The sequence below is a fragment of the Protopterus annectens genome, chromosome 2.part2 (genome assembly GCF_019279795.1).
Source record: "Protopterus annectens isolate FY-2018-M chromosome 2.part2, PAN1.0, whole genome shotgun sequence".
NCBI classification, from domain to species: Eukaryota; Metazoa; Chordata; order Ceratodontiformes; family Protopteridae; genus Protopterus; species Protopterus annectens.
Window position 1 is genome coordinate 72,053,547 of NC_056730.1, and position 22,500 is coordinate 72,076,046.

Sequence of the window (22,500 nt, forward strand, 5' to 3'; positions counted from 1 at the left end):
ATTCTGTTTTTTTCTATATCATACAAGTTACATACTGGTTATATTGATAAAGTTCATGTTTACACAGTGAGAAAATGTAATGGCTGCTATCTGTTGTATGAAATGTAAAATTTGTGGTCTTTGCTGAAAATGGAGGCAGCCTGTGTTTTGTGTGATGGTTAATCTGTGAATAGAACAGTAACTTTTCACTGCAGTACTGCATAGTGAGTTATTTCCAACTTATTGGAATTTGGTGTAATGGTTAAAGCATTTACCTCACAGATGCAATGTACAGGGCTTGACTCTCCTTTTAGGGGGTTAAGGGTTGGCGTAATATACAAAATACAGGAACTGATTCTCATTTTTGGGCACTGTCTGATTATTGGCTAGGCATGTAATAGTTTGCAGATTTTGTCCAGTGTTTACCTATGACATAATTGCTGTGAGGTTAAATCCCTTATCCAGTAGTATAGTTAGAATGGGACAAAGGGGGCAACTGCCCCAGACACAAAATTATTAGGAGGTACACAATCCTGGTTGCTGTTAAAGGCATTCTGGCTTTTAAAAGCCAATATTGCATTTGCGGTCAAACCTGAGCACTGTAGCACCCCCGTGTGGTCTAAACTGTAGACACTTCCTACAGTTGTTGCAAATATAGTAAAATGTAGTAAATAAAAAAGATAGTTTGTTTCTCTCTTTTTTTTTTTTTTTTTTAATTAAAATTTGAGAGCTGTAGAGCTCTGCGCAGTAGCAATATTAACATTTCAAAAGGTACTTCAGAGAATCATGCCAGCAGTTAGAGAAAAACTTAGGTCATCACCTGCTAGAGAACATGTAATTACTGTACAATACCATTCCCTGATTTTAAAGAAACTGTAAAGGAGGGTGATGAATCCCCACAGCAGAAGTTAAGAACCTTAAAGGTGAGGTTCTGTTATAAAGTCATTATCAGCATATCCCCAAAGTACAGAGAGAAACCTGGTCCTGCTATTTTATAGATATCTCTTAACTTTCTGCTGTCCGTGTTGTGGTGTCCCTTACTTCTGCATACAGTAAGCATCCAGACTGTCTATCTCTGTTATAGTACTCTGAAGCAACACTGAGGTATGTGACGTATAGAACGTGCACAGCTAACACTGTAAGTAAAAAAACACACGTCCACAAAAGTGAAACAAAAACAGCATCTAAAGTAGACCATCGTCATCTGACAGGGGACCCAATGTAAACACTTCCAAGGGGATTTACTCACTCTATTTTCACTTGTTGCTATAATGCATTTTGTTACACTGTGGTATATAAACTACATATCTCTCATCCACTTATCACAAGAAGTTTGGACCAAGTCAAAAATAAGTGGGGGGAGGGGGGAGTGGCTGGGATAAATTCTCAACTGTGACAAATTTTAAATATTGCTCTTACAAAATTAGAAAGATGCTAAAATAACATTAGCACGAAAGGGATATAAATTCTGAAGTTCAAGTGTGTGCTTTAGCTTACATTTTCTGAAGGATGTGAAATGTGAAACTCAAATGTAGTCTGCCATTATTTTGTGACCTCAGCCCACAATGGTTTGCCAGAAGAAATATGAATTTTATGAGGAACAGACCAAAAATATGACATAAAAATCTGGATATTTTGGGAAAAGCTGGACAACTGAGAGAGGTATGAAACTGTTTTGCATGATTGATTGGGAAGTATATGAGCCTGTCTTAACGTAGGCAACGGATTTCATAGAGAAGTTTGATTGATTATAAGAAATTGTTTGAAAAATTACATTGCTCCAGTACTAATAGTAAGTGCTCCCAATTAACTGAATCAAAAGCACTATTGATGTTCAGACCAACCAAAGTTAGTTCTTTCTTTTTGAATTATTAGCAAAATCAATTATTGATGGTATTCTCTTGACATTATCATAGGTGCTCCTCTTCATTATCAACCCAGTCTGAATATTGTTTCAGTGTTGGAAAAAAATAGTTTTATTCTAGAGGTATAAATTGCCATGAATATTTTGTAATCTGTATTTAAAAATGAAATTTATCTATATGAAGAACATTGTGTTGAGTCCTTGTTGGGTTTTGAAACTGGGAATATTAGGATGTATTTCCAGGATGGTGGTACCTTTGTATGTCCTTTAACTATTGAAAATACCTCTAGTAATATACTCAAAGCACCTTTAGTCGTCATTCTGTATAGTTCAGATATTGCACTGTCATTTCTAGGTGCCTTATTGGGTTTTAACTTATTAATTTGAATTTTGAGTTCAGACTTTCATATAATCTTGTCAATTACTTTTATTTAATCCCGTGACTGTCTTTTTTCAGTATATTTTTTATAAATGTTTTAATTGGATGTTGTGTATCCATTGTTGGTTTGTGTTGATTAATCTTATTAAAATGAGACCTGAAAACATCCAATATATTTTCTATTTCAGTAACTTTTTTTTACTAGTAGAGGAGTATATTTCTTTGATATGGTTAGATTTAACTATCATTTTTGTTCTAGTGGACTATTTATTCATGGTTTTAGGATTTATGGAGTAATTTTTTGAATCTTTTCTAAATTTATCGTAGTTTTATGTTGTAAAATTTTTAAATATTTACTGTTTAAGCTATTTATTTCTCTATTATTATTTCCTTTCTATCTGATTTTAACTTATCAATTTTCTCCTGTAACCTATCAATTCTTTGTCCCATTGTTTCTTTTTTGTGCATACCAACTTGCAATTTTGCCAAAACGGTATGCTTTTAAAGAGTCCCATACAAAAAAACTCTGAGATGTTGTCTGTATGATTAATTTCAGTAAAAGTTTAAATTTCTTTATTAAAGAACTCCTTAACGTCTTTCATATTGGTTATATATTCAGGAATCCTTTTAATTGGGATGTTATTACTAGAATTCAGTATAACTTCAAATGTTATCCCTTTATGATCTGACAGCGAGCAAGAGACCACGTTAACGTTATCTTTTCTACTTGTGATTTAATTTTGAAACATATACTCTTATCTGTTCATGACTGTGTCCTATGTCTGTGTGAGAAATGTATAAAGAAGAGTGATTCTGATGCTGAAAACTCATTTATATCTCTCATATTGTATAGGTCAGTGAACTCCATCAAAGCATTGACTTAGGCAGGTTTCTTCATTTTACAGCTAGTGTTGGTACCCTTGTCAGATAAAATACAGTTAAAGTCACCTGCAAAAATAATGTTTCCCTTTTGATATTCATATTATTTCCCAAAACTGTTGTTGAACTGTATTCCCAATCCAGGTATCCAATGGACATTAATAAATGTGTATAGTTTCCTTTGAATCTCTTAAGTCACTGAACAAAGCATGCCTTTTTCATCACTAGATGTATTCAGCATTTTAGGTAGAAGCAAATAATTTTTCCATAAAATAGTCACCCCTCTTCTCCTTTGTTGATAATGAGAACTAGTCAGTACAGAATAGTATTTAGTATTAAGTCAGTCCAAATCTTTTATTAAATGTGTTTTCTGTAAAAAGATAACTTGGGAATTAAATAGTTTTAAAAATGTGTATAAATTACCCCTTTTACAACCATTATTGAATCTATTGATATCAATTGATATGCATTTCAAGTTGGCCATACTGCTGAAGTAGAAAAAAATAAATATTACATATAATACTCTCATACATTTGTAAATAATATGATATTTAAAAACTGTTATATCTAGTGAACTGCTTACACATAGACGTAAGGTATAAGATAATTGAGGTTAACTGTGAACTTTTTGTAAAAAATAGCAGGCACCATTGTAAACCCCCCCCCCCCCCCATGCAGTTTAAAACTCTTGGTTTGAATAGTAATCCTATTCAAACACTACCACCTACCCACAGATAGGTATCCAGCATCACTCTAATGCTTCTAAAGTTAAGATTTATGAAAGGTCTAGCTTATTTAACAAAATTTAAAGAAGTTGGTATATATGTAATATTCAGATTACAAACTCAATTGCTTGCTATAAAACTTAACTGTAAAGTATAGTAGATCTTGTAGTCATTTGGTTCTATTTTGTTTATAAGGGTCTATATAGTATTATAATAAATCCAATCATTTCTTCCAGTTCTGAGAAAAAAAAGAGATTAACACAGATAAAAGACAATACATATAATATTGTTTATAACAATCATGCTATATTACTAATATGCTATTGTGTATTATTGATAATGTGACTGACTAGTTAACTAAACTCACTTCTGACTACAGGGCTGTACAGGCTTGCATATTATGGCAGACACACATGATATTTCAAAGAACAAATACATTTTTCTAAAATAAGTCTTTGTGAAGACTTGCATATACAATTATCTTTCAAAATGTCTCTCTCCTGTAAGTAGAATATCATATTCATTAGTACTTACTGAGATATAAAATAGTAAAAGAGTAACTGTGATGTCTAAAATAACAAGTAATATGAACCCAGAATTATATTTTGTACTGGGGGATAACATATGGGTGGCAGCCTACCCACTACAGACTTTTTAAGAGACATATACATTCATAAACATATACATATATATTTTCCACATATGCAGAACCAGTCAACCAACCAAGGGGCTGACATCAACAGACATAAACAAGATCATCCTCCCTTCTTTAAATGAATAGAACAGAATGTAATTTGAATAATATGTCATCTTGGGCTAAAAGATGAACTGAAGAAATGAATTCTGTGTTGTGTATGGTGCCACAGTATTATAAAATGTGTGATACAAGTTAGAGAGAGAAATATAGGTTTTGCAATTGTTAAAATAGTAATTTTGAGGTAAATGTAACTTGAGAGTACAGGTTAAATAGTAGCTTTTTACTATTTTGCACTTAATTTGTGTATTTAAAGTCGTGTAAAATAGCATTTTATCCAGTATTTCATACACACACACACACACACACACACACACACACACACACACACACGAAATGCCAATGTCAGTAAACAACTTTCATTAATGTTACACTGAGAAAGAAGGCTGTGTAACTGGTTAAAACCAACCTTCTCCCTGCTATTTAAGAACCTATACTATAACTCTTCTTATTTTAATATTTGTTTATAACTATTTGGTACACACTTTTTTTTTTTTTTTTTTTTGTAAATCTGTCCTAGTAGGGGAAAGGAGAACAAAAGAATAACTGACAGATCTGATGTTGTCCATTACATTCTTCCTCACTGATGGGTTATGGATTGGACTGTCAGATTCGACTCTACTGCATTTCCAAGACTTTGGAGCCCAGTCTCGAGCTCCTCCCTCTTCCCATAATGCACCACACCATCTCTAACTCCTTAGATCTCGTGTGCCACCAGACATGGTAAGACGAAAGATTCCAAAGTCTCGAACTGTAATGAAATGTAATTTAAATTCATATGTTCGTGTTTCACTGTTGCAGTCCTTACAAATGGGTTATCCGGTTCCCGGTAGCCCGCAGTCGGCCAGAATACCAAAGTCCTTGGTATATGATGTCGGCTGCCTCCGGTTTAAGCCTGACGTCCGGTACAAAAGCAGGCAGCTGACACCATTTCCTCAGTCTTTCTTGCCGTGGAGCCTGAAGCAGAAGCAATTTGCACGAGTGCTGGTCAGCCGATTACCTTCTTTTTGTATTCCGACTTTTAAAGTTGAAGACATCCTCAGATAAGTACCCCAGTGGGGACCCTTTTTTCTTGCTTAAACAGGGTATTAGGACCCATTCTACTAGAGCTACCTGTACCTCAGCAGCTTTTCTTAGGGGTGTACCTACCAAGGATATCCTGGAAGCAGCTACCTGGACTTCTGTCCACACTTTCACTAAACATTTTACAATTTTTCCATGTCCAGGGCTGGTTTTGCCACTGCAGTGTTGCAGGGCATTCCTACCAACCCCTAATCAGTGGTGTTACTCCTCCCCTTTGTTTTTTTTTTCCCTGGGCTTTGGGAATCAACCCATTTGCAAGGACTGCAACAGTGAAACACGATGAACATAGTACACTTGTGTACACTTACCATAAATGTAGATATTAGAGGGTATTCACTGTTGCCGTCCTGGTCGGGGGGGGGGGCTTCCATTCCCCCTTTCTTCCTAGGGCACAGACTGGATTTTTTCTTTTCCTGGTCTAACCTTTTTTGGGGGGCTCCTGACAGTTAAGGCAAGAAAAACTGAGGAAATGGCATTGGCTGCCTGCTTTTGTACCTGACGTCAGGCTTAAACTGAAGGCAGCTGACGTCATATACCAAGGACTTTGGTATTCTGTCCGACTGCGGACTACCGGGAGCCGGATAACCCATTTGTAAGGACTGCAGCAATGAATACACATCTACATTTATGGTAAGTGTACACAACTGTACTTTCTTCATTATTGTCTTTCTTAATAGTTCATTCCTCCCTCGCTAGACTGCAGTGTGTGTGTGTGTGTGTTTGTGTGTGTGTCCACCTGATAAATGCCGACAATGAGAACAACAACACCGGAAGATCGACAACGGAGATGACCGACAGTTGAAAAGCCTGATGCTGAGAACACCGACATGTTAAGGTAAGTGTGCAACAGTGACGGACTTTAGGGTTAGGGGCGGGTTAAGTGAGTTAGGGTTAGGGCGCGGGTTAGTTGAGTGTGTGATAGTGACGGACCTTAGGGTTAGGGTTTGGGTTAAGGTTAGTGCATAGATATTTGTGTATGTAAGGTTTAGTGTAGGTTTTTAAGGTTTTTTTGTGTGTTTGTGTTGTGTGTGTTTTTCGGAAAAGGTATTTGTTTTGTTGATTGTCGGGATTGTGGTTTGTCAGGCATGTGAAGTTTCGTGCTTTTGAACTTTTGGTTTTGTGGTGTCTTTTATCTCGTTGTCAGTGTTTTGGCGTGTCAGTGTTTTCAGGTAGACCCATATATATATATATATATATATATATATATATATATATATATATATATATATATATATATATATATATATATATATATATTGTTTTTAAATATATATTTTGTTTTTAAATATATATTTTGTTTTTACGCAAGTTTTCTGATGTCCTTCAAGAATGCAACTGCAGTCATAACATATGGGTTGTCCTGCCTCAGGCAGCCCTTGGTCGGCCGAATTCCAAAGTCTGGGTCCGGTGTCGGCTGGTGTCGCCTCCTCTCCGACGTCACAACGGCTGGAGTATAAAGGCATCGGCCGACGCCATCTTCTTCAGTCTTTCTTGCCGCGCGGTGCCCGAAGCAGAAGCAGTTCGCAAGTGCCAGTCGGTCAGCTCCTGTGTTTTCAGTACCGAAGTCATAAAAGCTAAGTACCCTGTTGGGGAACATTTATTCTTGCCTCAGCCGATGTCAGAACAAATTGAGAAAGTTAATAATTGTTTGTCTTGTGGTAAACAAATACCTCATAAGGACTTCCATTCTCTCTGCCTTCCCTGCCTGGGCCCAGACCACGACGTCTCGGCCTGTGCTGCCTGTGCCTGCTTTAATAAGCGCACTCTCAGGCGCCGGGCAGAATTCGCTGAGGACTTCTTTGGTGAATCTTTTGCGTATATCATGCCGTCGGAACAACCGACAACCCAATCTGCTAAAAACCGCAAGGACCGGGACCGACATCCTCGGCCCGCGTCCACTACCGATGTTTCTCCTAAACCCTCTACTAGCGCTCCGGCTCCTTCGGAAGTGGTAAATCTACCTCTCCAGGCCGACGACACAGCGCTAACACGACCTTCGGTCTCGGACACCTCTCCGGTGCCGGTTGTTGATTTTCCTCCGGAAACCGAAGTTCTGGACCTACCCGACACCATTCCTGTGGACAAGGTAACGCCTGCACGTGGGGCTGCTAGGCCTCCTGTTTCCATGTCCATCAAGGCCTTTGCACGTGCTAAGGCCGCCAGTCAGGCCAAGGCCCATCCTAAACCTGCCCAGGCCCCTTCCTCTGATAAGCAGATCATGTCTCTGGCTGCAGATCTTATTTCCCTTATCAGGGGGTCTCAGCCTCATCCGGACAGGGGTTCTCAGCCACCTGCAGAGAAAAGGCCTAGAACTGAGCAGGCAGACGACCTCTCCTCAGATGAAGCCTCTGGGGATTCTGAGCACTCTGACACTCAAGAAGAAACCTTCCAGGCCTATGAGGACTCTGATGCTGAGGAATCTATTCCCTCTGCCTCCCCTCCAAAGGATTTCTCATTTGGGGAAGTTCTGCATTCCATGAGGGAACATTTTCAATGGCAGGGTCAGGAATTCTCTGACTCCAGGAAAAGGCTGCGTACTTTCCTCAAGCTCCCCCAGCACAGACCTCTGGCTATCCCTCCAGTTATGGATGTTTTGGATGATGTTTTCTCTGACTCCAGTGCCAACCCTGACTCTCTTCCTCCTGCTCCTGTCAAGCCGGACAGATATTATAGGGTCCCTGACACTCACAAGCACCTTTTTAAGGCCCACTCTGTGGATCTAGAAACTATTTCACAGGGCCCCAAGGGAGTGGCTTCCTCCTCTGCCAAAAACCCACTGCCAGCTGACAGAGAAGCAAGGTCCCTGGAGAGATGGGGTAAAAAAGTGTACACCTCTACTACCCTAGCCATGAGGTCTCTTAACTGCCTTTTTCACATGTTTCAGTACCAAGATTTTCTCCTGGATGATTTACAGAAAAAGGTAGCCTCTTCTGAGCCTATTGATAAAAAGGCACTGCAGGATCATATACATAGCACTCAGCAGGTTAATAGCCATTTTCTGCAGTGTGGTTATGATGCACTGGAAGCTTGATGTAGGGCAGCTATGACTGGGGCTGTAATACGTAGACATGCTTGGTTGAAGGATCAATCTTTGCCTGACCATGTTAAAGTAAAGTTACTGGATGCACCTTTGGAGAAACAAAAGCTTTTTGGTGCTACTGCACAAGATTTATTCTAATCCATAGAGGAAAAAGCAAAGTCAGTACAGACAGTAAAGGATTTCCTTCAGGTTCAGCCACCCAGATTCAGCAGAAACTGGCCCTCAAAGAATTGGTCCTTCCCCGGCTCTGACAAGTTTCAAAGGGGAAAAAGCAGACGAGCCAGGGGTAGAGGACAACACCGTGGATCCTACAGGGGCCGCCAATGGCAACCTCCAAATCAAAGAAGTGGCGCAGACAGTTCAGCTGCACCACAGGGACAATCACAATGACTTCACTTTCATACCGCCTACAAAGGTTCAAAGAGAAGCACCTTTGGGCGGAAAATTAGCCTTATTCTCACAAAACTGGCATATCTTAACCAAAGACAATTGGATTCTGGATTTGATAAACAAAGGCTACAGATTCCACTTCCACACATTACCAATAAGACAAGGCATGCCAAACCTGCCACATCATCAAAGGGCAGAGGCACTCTCTCAAGTTTCCAAACTATTAAGTATAAAAGCAATAGAAAGGGTTCCTCCTCAGGAGCAAGGCCAGGGATTTTATTCAAGACTGTTCCTTGTTCCAAGAAAAGAAAACAAATGGAGACCCATGCTGGACTTGTCAAATCTAAACACTTTCCTCATTGTGCCAAAGTTCAAAATGCTGACGTTACAGCAGCTTCTTCCCATGCTGGGCAAGGGGTCTTGGCTGGTCACTCTGGACCTCAAGGAGGCATACCTGCATGTCCCAATCAGACAAAGCTGCAGAAGATACCTCAGATTTCTTGCAGGAACAGAGCATTATCAATTCTCAGCATTGCCGTTTGGCTTGTCTACTGCACCCAGAGTGTTCACGAAATGCCTGGCATCAGTAGTGGCACACTGCAGACAGCAGGGGATTCAAATATACCCCTACTTGGATGACTGCCTCATACAAGCAGACAACAAACAAACCTTAAAAAGGAATTTGGACTATGTCATGCATCTACTGCAGGCCTTGGGATACAGAGTCAACATTCAAAAGTCAAAGTTACTACCATCTCAACAGATTACATTCCTAGGAGCCAAACTGGACACGGAAACACAAATGGCCTACCTCACAGAGGAAAAACAGCAGCATTTACCAGAGTACTTCAAAGGCCTAGCAAGGCTTTCCCAGCTGACTGCAAGGAAAATCCTGCAGGCCCTGGGTTTCATGGCATCTTGTATTCTTCTGATACCTTTGGCAAGACTTCATATGAGAAAGCTGCAATGGTATTTAAAAAACCTATGGTCTCAGCACAGCAACAGCCTAGAGGACATAATCCCACTTATTCCATGCCTACAGAAGGAATTTCTATGGTGGGCTCAAGCCAGTCAATTAAAGGCATGTCTTTCAGCAGACCTCAAGCAGGCCAAATGATCACAACAGACGCCTCAGACCATGGATGGGGGGCACACATGGAGGGCAGATGCATTCAAGGTCTATGGACGCCAAAGGAAAGACATCTGCACATAAACCAAAAGGAGATGTTGGCAGTGATACATGCCATCGAGACTTTCGAAAAATCCCTACAAGAAGGACATTTGCTAATAAGGACAGACAACACCACTGTCATGTGGTACATAAACAAGCAGGGAGGCACTCATTCTTATCCCCTCTGCAGACTAACAATGCTTCTCTGGGAAAAATCCCTGAGCCTGAAGATACACTTAAGGACAATGTACTGGCGGACAATCTGAGCAGAAACTTCATGGATCCACACGAATGGATGTTGCACCCTCACATTTTCTCTCAACTGACAAGGACATGGGGAATACCGGACGTAGATCTTTTTGCTTCCCACCTAAATCATCACCTGGAAAAGTTCTGCACAAGGACTCATCACCCTCTAGCTTGGAAAACTGATGCTCTCTCCTTCAGCTGGAATTCTCTAAAAATGTATGCATTCCCCCCTCTGCCTCTGCTGACCAAGGTGATACTGAAAATAAAGGCAGAACAACCAACAGGCATCTTGATAGCACCAGACTGACCAAGGCAACATTGGTACCCACTGCTATTGACCATAACTCGGACCAAACCATGGCCTCTGACCCTATGGCCCCTGCTCCTAATGCAACACAATTACAGGACTGTACATCAAGACCTGAAAACATTGCATCTGACAGCCTGGAGACTTCCATGACTTCAACACCTAACTCTCTTTCCAAATCTGTTCAAGAGATCTTGCTGGAAGCACGCAGACCTTCCACCAGAAAAACCTATTCAGCCAAGTGGAAAAGATTCAGCATATGGAATGCCAAAAAGGGTCAGGACACAGAACTACTGAGTATTCCTCAGATATTGGAATACTTGGCAGAACTGTCTCATACTGGACTCTCATACTCCTCAATAAAGATTCATGCCTCGGCAATCTCAGCAAAATACAACTGTGACCCTCCAGTGTTTTCGCATCCTCTGCCAAGACAGTTTTTAAGAGGGATAAAGAATATCAAACCTCCTAGAAAACAGCCAGTACCTGCATGGGACCTCAACTACGTGTTGGAAAAACTAACTCTTCCTCCCTTTGAGCCAGCAGCATCCTCAGAAATGCAGTTTCTTTCATGGAAGACGGCCTTCTCATTGGTAGTCACTTCTGCAAGAAGAGTTTCGGAGATACAGGCACTCATGGCAGTGCCACCCTTCCTCATTTTTCATCAAGACAGAGTCTCCCTAAGAACAAATCCTACATTCATGCCAAAAGTTATTTCCAGGGTGTCTCTAAATCAAGCTATTCATCTGCCTACATTCTTCCCCAATCCTCAAAATAGGGGGGGGGGGGGAACTACTGCATACTTTGGACATACACAGACAACTACGCTACTACTTGGACAGAACTAGGGCCACCAGAAAGTCTGACCAGCTGTTTGTAGCTTATGCTGCTGGAATACAAGGAAAGGCAATCTCCAAACAAACAATTTCAAAATGGATTGGACACTGCATCAGATTCTGTTACTCTTTCCATGGAAAAGGTGTGCCAGCCAATATTAGGCCACACTCCACCAGAGCTATAGCCACTTCCACAGCTTTCCTAAGAGGAGTGGCAACAAAGGACATTTTAGAGGCTGCTACATGGAGCTCCGTGCATACATTTACCAAGCACTACCACCTGCCATTATACTCCAGATCCCGAGCAGGCTTTGCTTCGGCAGTCCTGCAGGGGATTATAGCTACACCATCCTTATCATAGTTCCTTCCACCCCCATCTTGGCTATGGTATTCAACCCATATGTTATGACTGCAGTTGCATTTTTGAAGAACATAGTACAGTTTTGTAGCTACCATAAATGTAGATGTCCGATAGATATGCAACTGCAGTTGGATCTTCCCACCCTCCTACCCCTCTGTATCCTTCTTTTTGGGTCACTACCCCTCTTCCCTTCAGCTGGGGGTATCCCCTATGGTGTATCTGTTTATTACTGTTGTGCATGCTTGGGATTATTTTTTATCCATTTACAAAATTTAGCCTTCCTAAGTGGGCACCTGACATCTGGGACAAGAAACACTGAAGAAGATGGCGTCGGCCGATGCCTTTATACTCCAGCCGGTGTGACGTCGGAGAGGAGGCGACACCAGCCGACGCCGGACCCAGACTTTGGAATTCGGCCGACAGAGGGCTGCCTGAGGCAGGACAACCCATATGTTATGACTGCAGTTGCATATCTATCGGACATCTACATTTATGGTAGGTACAAAACTGTACTTTTTGCTGTACTTGTCCCTTCTCAGATATGTCGTTTTTTTCTTTTAGATTCCCTTTCTGGTGATCTTTTTCTATTTTTAAAAAAGTATCACTAACATGGCTCTTTGTGTCCCTTGTCTGGTGTACTGGAGTGTCCGGTTCCTGTTCCCTGCCTCTGTCTCTTCATATCTAGTGCTGTCTTTGTTTCTGAAACTGTTGTAATGTTGCTACCACAGCAGAGGTTTTGCTGTTCCATTCTGGCTAAGACTGCAAGTTGTTTTGCTTTTGATACGTCCCAGTCTGAGTACTGCTTTCCTTTGCCTTTGTCTAATCCTTTGTTCTGGCATTCTTGGGGGCTAGAATCTGGGGTTATGGCAGTTTTTACTTCACACAGGGTACAAGGTTTGTTTCTGATATCTGACCATGCCGGTTTTGAAGTAAAAAAAAAAAAAAAAAAAGAGAAAGAGATTTCTCTGTATGTGGCTTCTTGAATCGGAGCACTTTTTTCATCATAGCTGGCGTAACGATCGCTGTGGTGTTCTGAGTAGTGGAGTTGTTTGGTGTGGACTTTGAATTTGGACCTTGTGTGAATTGATTGATTGTTTTTTATGGGGCTACATACCTCTCTACTGTCTAGATTTTTGTGGAGTGTCGACAATTTTGCATCTTATTTTTGGTCTGTTTCTCATAAAATTATGGTTTTCTATCAAATCTCTGGCAAATCACTGGGGACTGAGGTCAGGGAATGGTTGCAAACGTGTGTTTCAAACTAATGCAAAACCTGTTATTCTGTCAACTTTCTAAATTTGTAAGAGCAATATTTAAGAGTGCCCCCATTATTTGTGACTTTGTCCAGATCTCTTGCTGTAAGAGGTCGAGAAGTAAGTGGGGATGTTAGGGGAGTTTGCAGCTACTGTTGTGCTCTTCCTGTACTGGCCGATAGTTCCTTCAGGGGCTCAACCCCCCTCCAAAGTGATATGGAACTACTTATAGGATTTTGGATTCAATCTCTTGGTCCCGAAACTCCTAAGATCTCCTCCACATCCCCAGTTCTCTCAGATCTGTGAGGTTTGGTCTAATGAAGTTGTCTGCCAGTCTTCCCTCTCATCAGATCCTGAGCTCTGGCTCCAACTGACTGCTGTCTTTCCTGTGAGGCAGAAGTTTTTTCAGCTCTTTGCTATCTGCTTCGGATCTGGATCTTCGGATCCAACTGTTTGCAGTTTTTCTCTTGGAGCAGAAGCCTTTCTGTCTGTCTGTCATTCCTTTCAGGATCCGACTATCTGGGGGGGGGGGGGGGGTGTCCTGTGTCTAGATCCGATTTGCTTGAAAGGTTTCTCCTCCGATCCTAAGCCTAGGTTCTAACATTTGACAGATTGCTTGGAGAGAACTGAACTATTCTCGGATCCAGTGACTTCAGATCCAGATCTATTAACCAAACATACATTTTCTGAATGTTCTGAAGTCGGAGACTGTGATGTCACTATTTAGTAACTTCAGTCCTCAGATTATCTCAGTGATTTCAAATGTTGCTCTGATAAGCATAGAAAGTAGCTAGAGCCAACAGAACCTGTGCTGGCATAGAAATCTCCGATCAGAGGAGAACCGCATTAATGCAATCCCAGTTACTCTAATAGCTTTCTAAAGTTTATAAAAACAATATTTAAGATCCCCTTTTTTTGTCAAGCTTTGTCTAGATTTCTAGTACTAAGAAAGGAGTTGTATGGTTCAGGGGTGTGTTCCTTGCCATACATAGAGGAGTTCATTAAATCTGGTTTGTTTGGCCCAGGATTCAGTTTAGTCTTCTACAGATTCTCAGATTGGTTCCCTTGAATTGGGGTGAATCCATGGGAGCTTTAGTTAGACCTCTGTATCCCGGGTTTGTCTCGTCCCCATGGGATATTCCAGTGCAGAGTCCTCTTTCCTTCCCGGTACTGGATTTTGTGATTGGGCCCCGTCCTCCTTTCTGGAGATTGTGGTGCCATGGGGGTGGAAGGCGATTCTTTTTTTCTTTTTCTTTTTGGGTAGCGAGGACTTGCTTTATCCTGGGATGTCCACCCTCTACTGGTTGTTTTCTGAGAGGAATTCCCCCTAAAGTACAATTTCTAGGAGAGGGAGTCCCAACTTCTACATGGGGTTCTCCAGACTTTCTCTTATACTGCCCCCTTCCTTTGGCTCCCTGTGGAGTGCAGGAGTTCCACTAGACATGGCGACAGTGATTGCTGTCACTACACTGCAGCTGCTGTTCAAACTCCCTTTATTCATTCTCCCAACAGTAAGTCAGAACTATGGACAAATCTGGATAGCGCCACTTCACGTCAGACACTTCCACGCTGAGGTCGCCCACAATTTGCACACCTCTCTAAACCTTAGGGGTTATGAGATGGTAATTGTATACTCTTTCAAATGCCGTAGCTCTTTCCTAATAATTTGAGGAGATTCTTACCCTTTTTCAGAGGAAGGTGCTTCACAGCCAACTGGTCCCTGAGTAGACTGTTTTTGGATATGCCTGCATGACACAATGTTTCTTCTTCCAACCGCTTTGGGCATCATTATTTAATATCCCCTATTCATGCATCCTCCTTGTTTAGGGCACCAGTGAAGGATGTGTTCACCTGTAGCTAACAAACCAGATGGCAGGGCCCTGATTATCGCTGGATTCTAGATGTTCTTTGTGTTTCACTGTTGCAGTCATTACATTTGGGTTATCTGCTTGCAGGTAGCCCTCAGTTGGCCCGATTAAGAAAGCCTTGGGTCCTCCGTCGGTTGCTGTCTCTTCTTCCATGATGTCAGGTCATCAGGGGTATAAAACATGCAGCCGACGTCATTACACCAGTCTTTCTTGCCGTGCGGTGGCCAAAGCAGAAGCAGTTCGCAAGTGCCGATTGGCCGACTCCTGAAATTTTTGTTTTAGAGTTCCAGAACCAAAGTCTTCAACTAAAAGCTAAGTACCCCATTGGGGAAACTTTTTCTTGCTCTAAACTGCTGTCAGTAAAAGTAAATAATTGCATTTCTTGTGGAAAGCAAATACCTCAAAAAGATTTTCATTCGTACTCTATTCCTTGCCTAAGCCCTGACCACAACATACCTCGCTGTCGGTTTTGTGCCTTATTTAAACCACGAACTATCCGTCGTCGGTATATTTGCGCTTCTAAATTTTTTGGTGCTTGGTTCAATTATTCTGATATGTCTTCGGTAAGCCATCCAACTACCAACATTCCGAAGAAACGCAAAGATAAAGACAGGCCGCCCAGTTCCCCAGTACTCAGTGAGGCGCTTTCGCAGCCCCTGATACCCACTACTTCAGATTCGCAGGCCTCTAAGGAGACCCATTCGGAGTCCGGTATGCCTCGAGATGCTTCAACTGTGGAACCTGCAGATGTCTCTACCTTGAATGTGTCCAGAGCCACTGTGCAGGCACCGGCTCCTGAGGGTGTATTCAGGCCTAGTGACTTGCATATTAAACCAGAGCCATTTTCTTCTTCAGGGCCTAAAACCCGAACCATGCCTAGAAAACTGACATCCAGACCACATGGTCAGGCCTCTGTGCCTAAAGAACAAGTGATAAGAATGACTGAAGATCTTATTACTTTAATCAGGGGAAGCCAACTTTCCCCCTCTAAGAGACCTAGGACTGAGTTTGCTTATACTACTTCTGACCAGGATTCTGAAATTTGTTTCCTCTGATGACCAGGGGTAACAGGATTTACCCCTATCAGTTTATGCCTTTCCTCCTCTGCTTCTGCTCTCCAAAGTACTACTAAAGATCAAACAAGACAAACCAATGATGATTTTGATTGCAGCAGCAGCCTGGCCACGCCAACACTGGTACCCCCTCCTGCGCAATGTGTCACTGTTGGCCCTATGGCACCTGCCTCAGACTCCTACCCTGCTGTCTCAGCAGGAGAACCAGATTCTGCATCCTCAGCTTCAAACACTGAACCTAGCAGCCTGGCTAATTACCTAAGCTCTCCTTTACCATCCCTCAGTAAACCAGTGATGGATGTCATTTTAGAGGCAAGGAGGCCTAGTACTAGAAAATCCTAAGCTGAAAAATGGAAAGAATTCTGTGCCTGGAACCAGTCTCAAGCGAGGAGTACAGCAGTGCCCAATTTACCTCAGATTTTACAATACTTAACTGAGATGCTTCACAAGGGTCTGTCTTTTTCCTCAATAAAAGTTCACGCCTCAGCCATTTCAGCTCATTATAACATAGAACCTCCTCTCCTCTCTTCCACTGCTCAAGCAGTTCCTCTGAGGGGACAAAAATTTAAGACCACCCAGGAAAGCTCCAACTCCAGCCTGGGACCTTAACTTTGTATTGGAGAAACTCAACCTTCCTCCTTTCGAGCCAGCTGCTACTGCAGATTTAAAATTTCTTTCTTGGAAAACCATTTCCCTTTTAGCCATCACTTCAGCAAGAAGGGTATCTGAATTACAGGCCCTCATGGCAGTGGAGCCTTTCATCATCTTTCATGCGGACAGGGTGTCCCTCAGGACCATTCCCTGTTTCATTCCAAAGGTGGTATCCAGTGTGGCCTTTAATCAGTCCATTCATTTGCCTACCTTCTTTCCTAATCCAAAGAACAAAGGGGAACAGATACTGCACTCCTTAGATTGTCTCCAAACCTTCCAACCTGGGCTGACCCTCTAATATACTTATTCCTAATCCTGTCCACCCTAGTCGTGCCTAGTGCAGATCTTACATCTTTAACTCTGCCACATCCTGCTCTAACTCCTACCTTTTTGGCAATGCCACTGTCTCAAACCCATATAACATAGCTGGTCTCCCTACCCTCTTGTAGACCTTCCCTTTCACTGTTACTGGCACAGATCACTCCTGACACTCTTCTCCTCCCACTCCATCTTGCCTGTACTCTCTTTTTCACCTCTCTTCCACACTCACCATTACTCTGAACTATCAATCCCAAGTATTTAAACTCGTCCACCTTCGCCACCTTTACTCCTTACATCCTCACCATTCCTCTGTCCTCCCTCTCATTCACACACACATATTCTGTCTTAGTCCTGCTGACCTTCATTCCTCTTCTCTCTAGAGCATATCTCAATATCTCCAGGGTCTCGTCCACCTGTTACGTACTCTCACTACAGATCACAATGTCATCTGCAAACATCATAGTCCACGGGGACTCCTGTCTGATCTCGTCTGTCAACTTGTCCATCACCATTGCAAATAAGAAAGGGCTCAGAGCTGATCCTTGATGTAATCCCACCTCAAATGCATCCATCACTCCCACCGCAGACCTCACCGCTGTCACACTACCCTCGTACATATCCTGTACCACTCTTACATACTTCTCTGACACTCCCGACTTCCTCACACAATACCACAACTCCTCTAGGCACCCTGTCATATGCTTTCTCTAAGTCTACAAAAACGCAATGCAACTCCTTCTGACCTTCTCTGACCTTCTCTGTACTTCTCCATCAACCCTGTCAGAGCAAACATCACATCTGTATTGCTCTTTCCCGGCATGAAACTATACTGCTGATCACTAATCATTACGTCCCTTCTTAACCTAGCTTCCACTACTCTTTCCCATAACTTCATGCTATGACTGATCAATTTAATCCCTCTGTAGTTACTACAGCTCTGCACATCACCGTTATTCTTAAAAATCGGTACCAAAACACTTTTTCTCCATTCCTCAGGCATCCTCTCACTTTCCAAGATTTCATTAAACGATCTGGTTAGAAACTCCACTGCCATTTCACCTAAACACCTCCATGCTTCCACAGGTATGTCATCTGGACCATCAGCCTTTCCATTCTTCATCCTCTTCATAGCTATCCTTACTTTTCATTTTCATATGCATACTTTTCACTCACTGAGTTCAGTTACTAATTAACTGCCTTCTTAAGTGGATGTTTGTTGAACTAATTAAGTACCATGTGATCAGATGCTTAAGTATTTAAACTTTTCAGTCACACTACTTTTTATCTTGAGAAAGCCAGGTATTTGCCTGGCGAAAGCGCTTGATTTATTGACCTGTTTGTTGTTCAATAAAGCTGCACTTTGTGCTTTTTGGTTCGGTTCTTCCTGTCTGTGGATTATCTTTTATCTTATTTGCCTTGGTTTCTTGGAAGTTATTTCTCGGTTTACATTTCCATGGCTGAAGGATTGGACCAGACCAATTTTCAGGAGACACCACTTCTACTTGTATGTGAATCAGATGAAGCTCCGGTAACACGTGGGGAGTTTAAGCAGGTACTGTTTTTGTTGACTCAGTTAAACAATTCACTGAATCTGGGTTCCAACGATCCTGCTAGTATACCTCCTGGCAATCAGCAATTAGACTGTAGGAAGAAATCTACATTATCACCGAAACAAGGATTGAATGGTTTACTGCAAACGGAACTTCCTGGCGAGATCTTATTGGGCAACACCGATCTACAGGAGAAGTCCGGAAGTAAACACACCAACTATGCTACCAGTTTGGCATCTTCTAAAAAAGATTTTAGTTTTAGTGCCTGGACTGAGCGGACATTTCTTTTTAAACAAGGTACTGTCTTAACTACAACAAATTCTCATGTTGGTGCAGAGAACGGATTTAATAATTTAAGTGACAAGCTATATGCTTATAAAAGCATGCAGTTGGAAATAGATTATCTTAAAGAATGTGTTCGGGTGCAACGTGTTCCGAAAGGACTACGTATCTACAAATTTCAAAAAAGTGCTCTCCCTGGCTCTGAACTGTACAACAAATTGGTTGTTTTGTTTGATAAAGTCGGCTTAGAAATGTTGAATTTTATAATTGAGGATTATGAGGCGAAAGCCGATACTTTGTTAAAGGAAGTGAATACGTTAAATAATTCCGTTGTTAAAAATAAGAACTTTTTAAGTATTAAAAGGAATTATGATAATATTTTTGATGAAGTTGATCAATACTGTGTTAAAATAGTTAATAGGAAAATAAGAAAGCTTGAACGTGATCTCATTGAATACAGGGATGGAAGGGCTTATCCGGGTCCTGGCAAGGGTAAATTTAACACCAAAGAGGTTGGTGCTAACAACTATGACACTGTAGATGCTCAGGGTACCCCAACAACTGATTTGCCTAGGAGAAGTGAAAGATTAGCTCAGAAGACCAATAAAAACAGCTTTCAGGATTTTCAGTATCCCCCGGGCAGACCAGGGGACAGGGACATCACCCACCAGCGGCAAGGATGGAACAGGGGGCGCAGATAGGTAACATGCTAGGATCTGAACTTTCTGACTTACTACTTGAATCATCTGACAACAAGTACACTATAATAAAAAAAGATAATTTTACTATATTTAATTTTACTGATTTAGTAATAACTTCAGATTATTTTGAGCTTTTTACTAAGGGTTTCAAGTTTGTTCCACTATGCCCCTTAAAGTTGACTGATGCTTTAGTGGATTTAAAGTTATTTGTCAGACATTTAAATCTAGCATTACAATTTAAGGGATAACCACACACAAAAGAAGAGCTAGCAAGGGCTAGTACTTACAATCCCCCTCTACACCCCTCTCGTAAGGTTTTTGAGGCGGTGGTGGAAATGGATTTATGAAAGCAGTGTTTTAGCAGAACACATTCCCCCATCTAATAATTTGGACTCTAAGTCACAGCATTTAATTAAGTCCCATATTCAGGACGGTGTTAGGGTGATGAAACCCGACAAGGGAGGGGGGGTGGTCCTGATGTATAATTTTGCATATGACACCTAACCTCCACAACATGTTGCAGGATCCTGAGCAGTATGAATTGATTTCTAGGAACGAGTTAAATTTAGCCTATTCCAAGATCAATTTTTTCTTATCGGACCACCTATTACAGGGAGTTATTAACGAAAGGTTATACAACTATTTACACGTCAATAAACCTAGGACCCCAGTAATTTTTGGAATACCCAAAACCCATAAAGGTTTAGACCCCATGAGATTTAGACCTATTGTCTCGGGGGCTGGAGGTATCACTGAACCGTTGAGCAAGTTTATTGACCACATTACAAAGAAATTCTCTTCTACGCTACAGCATGTATGCAAGGATTCTTGGGATTTTCTCAAGGGTTTAGAAATTAGGTTATTTTGATATTGTAGAATTGTTCCCCAGCATCCCACACTCTATTGGATTAGAGTGGTTCAATGAAGTTTTGGCCTCTGAATCCGGCCTTAGTTCCAACACAGTCAGCTTAATTGTTGAGTTTATGGAAATTGTTCTCGATAATAATTTTCTTTTTTTCAATGGAGAACTGTTTAAACAGAAAAAGGGGGTTGCTATGGGCGCTGCATGTGCCTCGTTATACGCCAACATAGTTTTGCATTACTGGGAGAACAATTTTATATTTTCCACACATTGGGTACAATACATAGTCCATTATAAGCGATACCTTGATGACATCTGCCTATTGTGGAAAGGAACCCTGAGCAACTTTCTTGAGTTCATGAGTTATATTAATTCTACCACACACTTTCTATCTTTCACTTATAATGTTAGTAAGGACGTACTGAACTACCTGGATATATCAATACAAAAGGACTACTGTAATCACACCTTTAAATCCAAGGTATTTAGGAAAGCCACCTTTTCTAATTCATACCTTCATTTTGACAGTGGTCACCCATTTCACAAGAAGGGCGGCTTGGTTAAGGGGCAATTCATTCGTGCATCTAAGATGTCTAGCACTGATGAATATTTTCTTGAAGTTGAGTTTTTAAAAAAACTTTTTTTAGAAAGAGGTCACCCTGCTTCCTTGGTTAACAACATGGCCCAAGAAGTGACAGATAATAGACAAACCAAGTATTTTCCGCTGTTAGGTAGTGGCTTTCAGCAAGTTGAGCAGTTTGAGAATTTGGAATACTTTAACTTGCATAATAGTTTTATTCACACATTTTCACAGGATTCCCAACTGGTGGAACACACAGTGCTTAAACACTGGCCACTTTTGACGCTACATGATGACTTTAAAGGGATAATCCAGGAACGTCCCACATTTGTGACTAGAAGGGATATTAACCTAAAAGGGTTATTTGAAAGAAAGTATCTATCAGATTCAAGGCATTGTTCCCCTAAACTTGGTACCTATAAATGTGGGGCATGCAAGCAGTGTTCCTTTATCATGAATGATAGTTCTTTTTATCTTCCATCTAGAAAATTTAGATTTGACGCTGACCGATATTACAACTGCGGAGCAAAACGGGTGGTGTATTTAGGATTATGCACAGAATGTTGCAGTTTCTACATAGGGAAGACTGAGAGACCCCTTAGAAAAATAATTTATGAACATCAATATGACATTACAAAAAAGAAGGACACTAATGCTTTTTTTAAACATCTTGCTTCTTGCCCTAACATGAAACTTAAGTTTATGGTTCTTGAACAGGTGACCCAGGATGCCAGAGGAGGTGACTGGGAAGCCCGCCTTGAATATAAAGAACTTTTATGGCAGCTTAGACTTAATGCTGCAAAATCCCCTGGTCTCAGTGAGGCCATTAATATATCCAGTGTACTAAAGCTGAGAAGGCCTAGGCTATGATTTTCTTGTTACAATTAGTAAATGTCTTTTATCTTACACATTTGTGATTTTTTATGCACACATTTGTACATAATTTTTAAATGATTTTTAAATAATTTTTAAATGATTTTTTAGTGTTTTCACTATTTGAACTTTTATTCTGCATTTTCATATGCATACTTTTCACTCACTGAATTCAGTTACTAATTAACTGCCTTCTTAAGTGGATGTTTGTTGAACTAATTAAGTACCATGTGATCAGATGCTTAAGTATTTAAACTTTTCAGTCACACTACTTTTTATCTTGAGAAAGCCAGGTATTTGCCTGGCGAAAGTGCTTGATTTATTGACCTGTTTGTTGTTCAGTAAAGCTGCACTTTGTGCTTTTTGGTTCAGTTCTTCCTGTCTGTGGATTATCTTTTATATATATATATATATATATATATCATCATCTTCTTTTGGCTGTTCCCGTTAGGGGTCGCCACAGCAGATC

At 41.1% G+C, this 22,500-nt stretch overlaps 1 protein-coding gene across 1 annotated transcript in view; it reads left to right on the plus strand.

The window, feature by feature from the left end:
• Positions 1–22,500, plus strand: part of GCLC (glutamate-cysteine ligase catalytic subunit) — a gene marked incomplete in the record, with an annotated part of 1,017,552 nt that overhangs the window by 93,768 nt on the left and 901,284 nt on the right.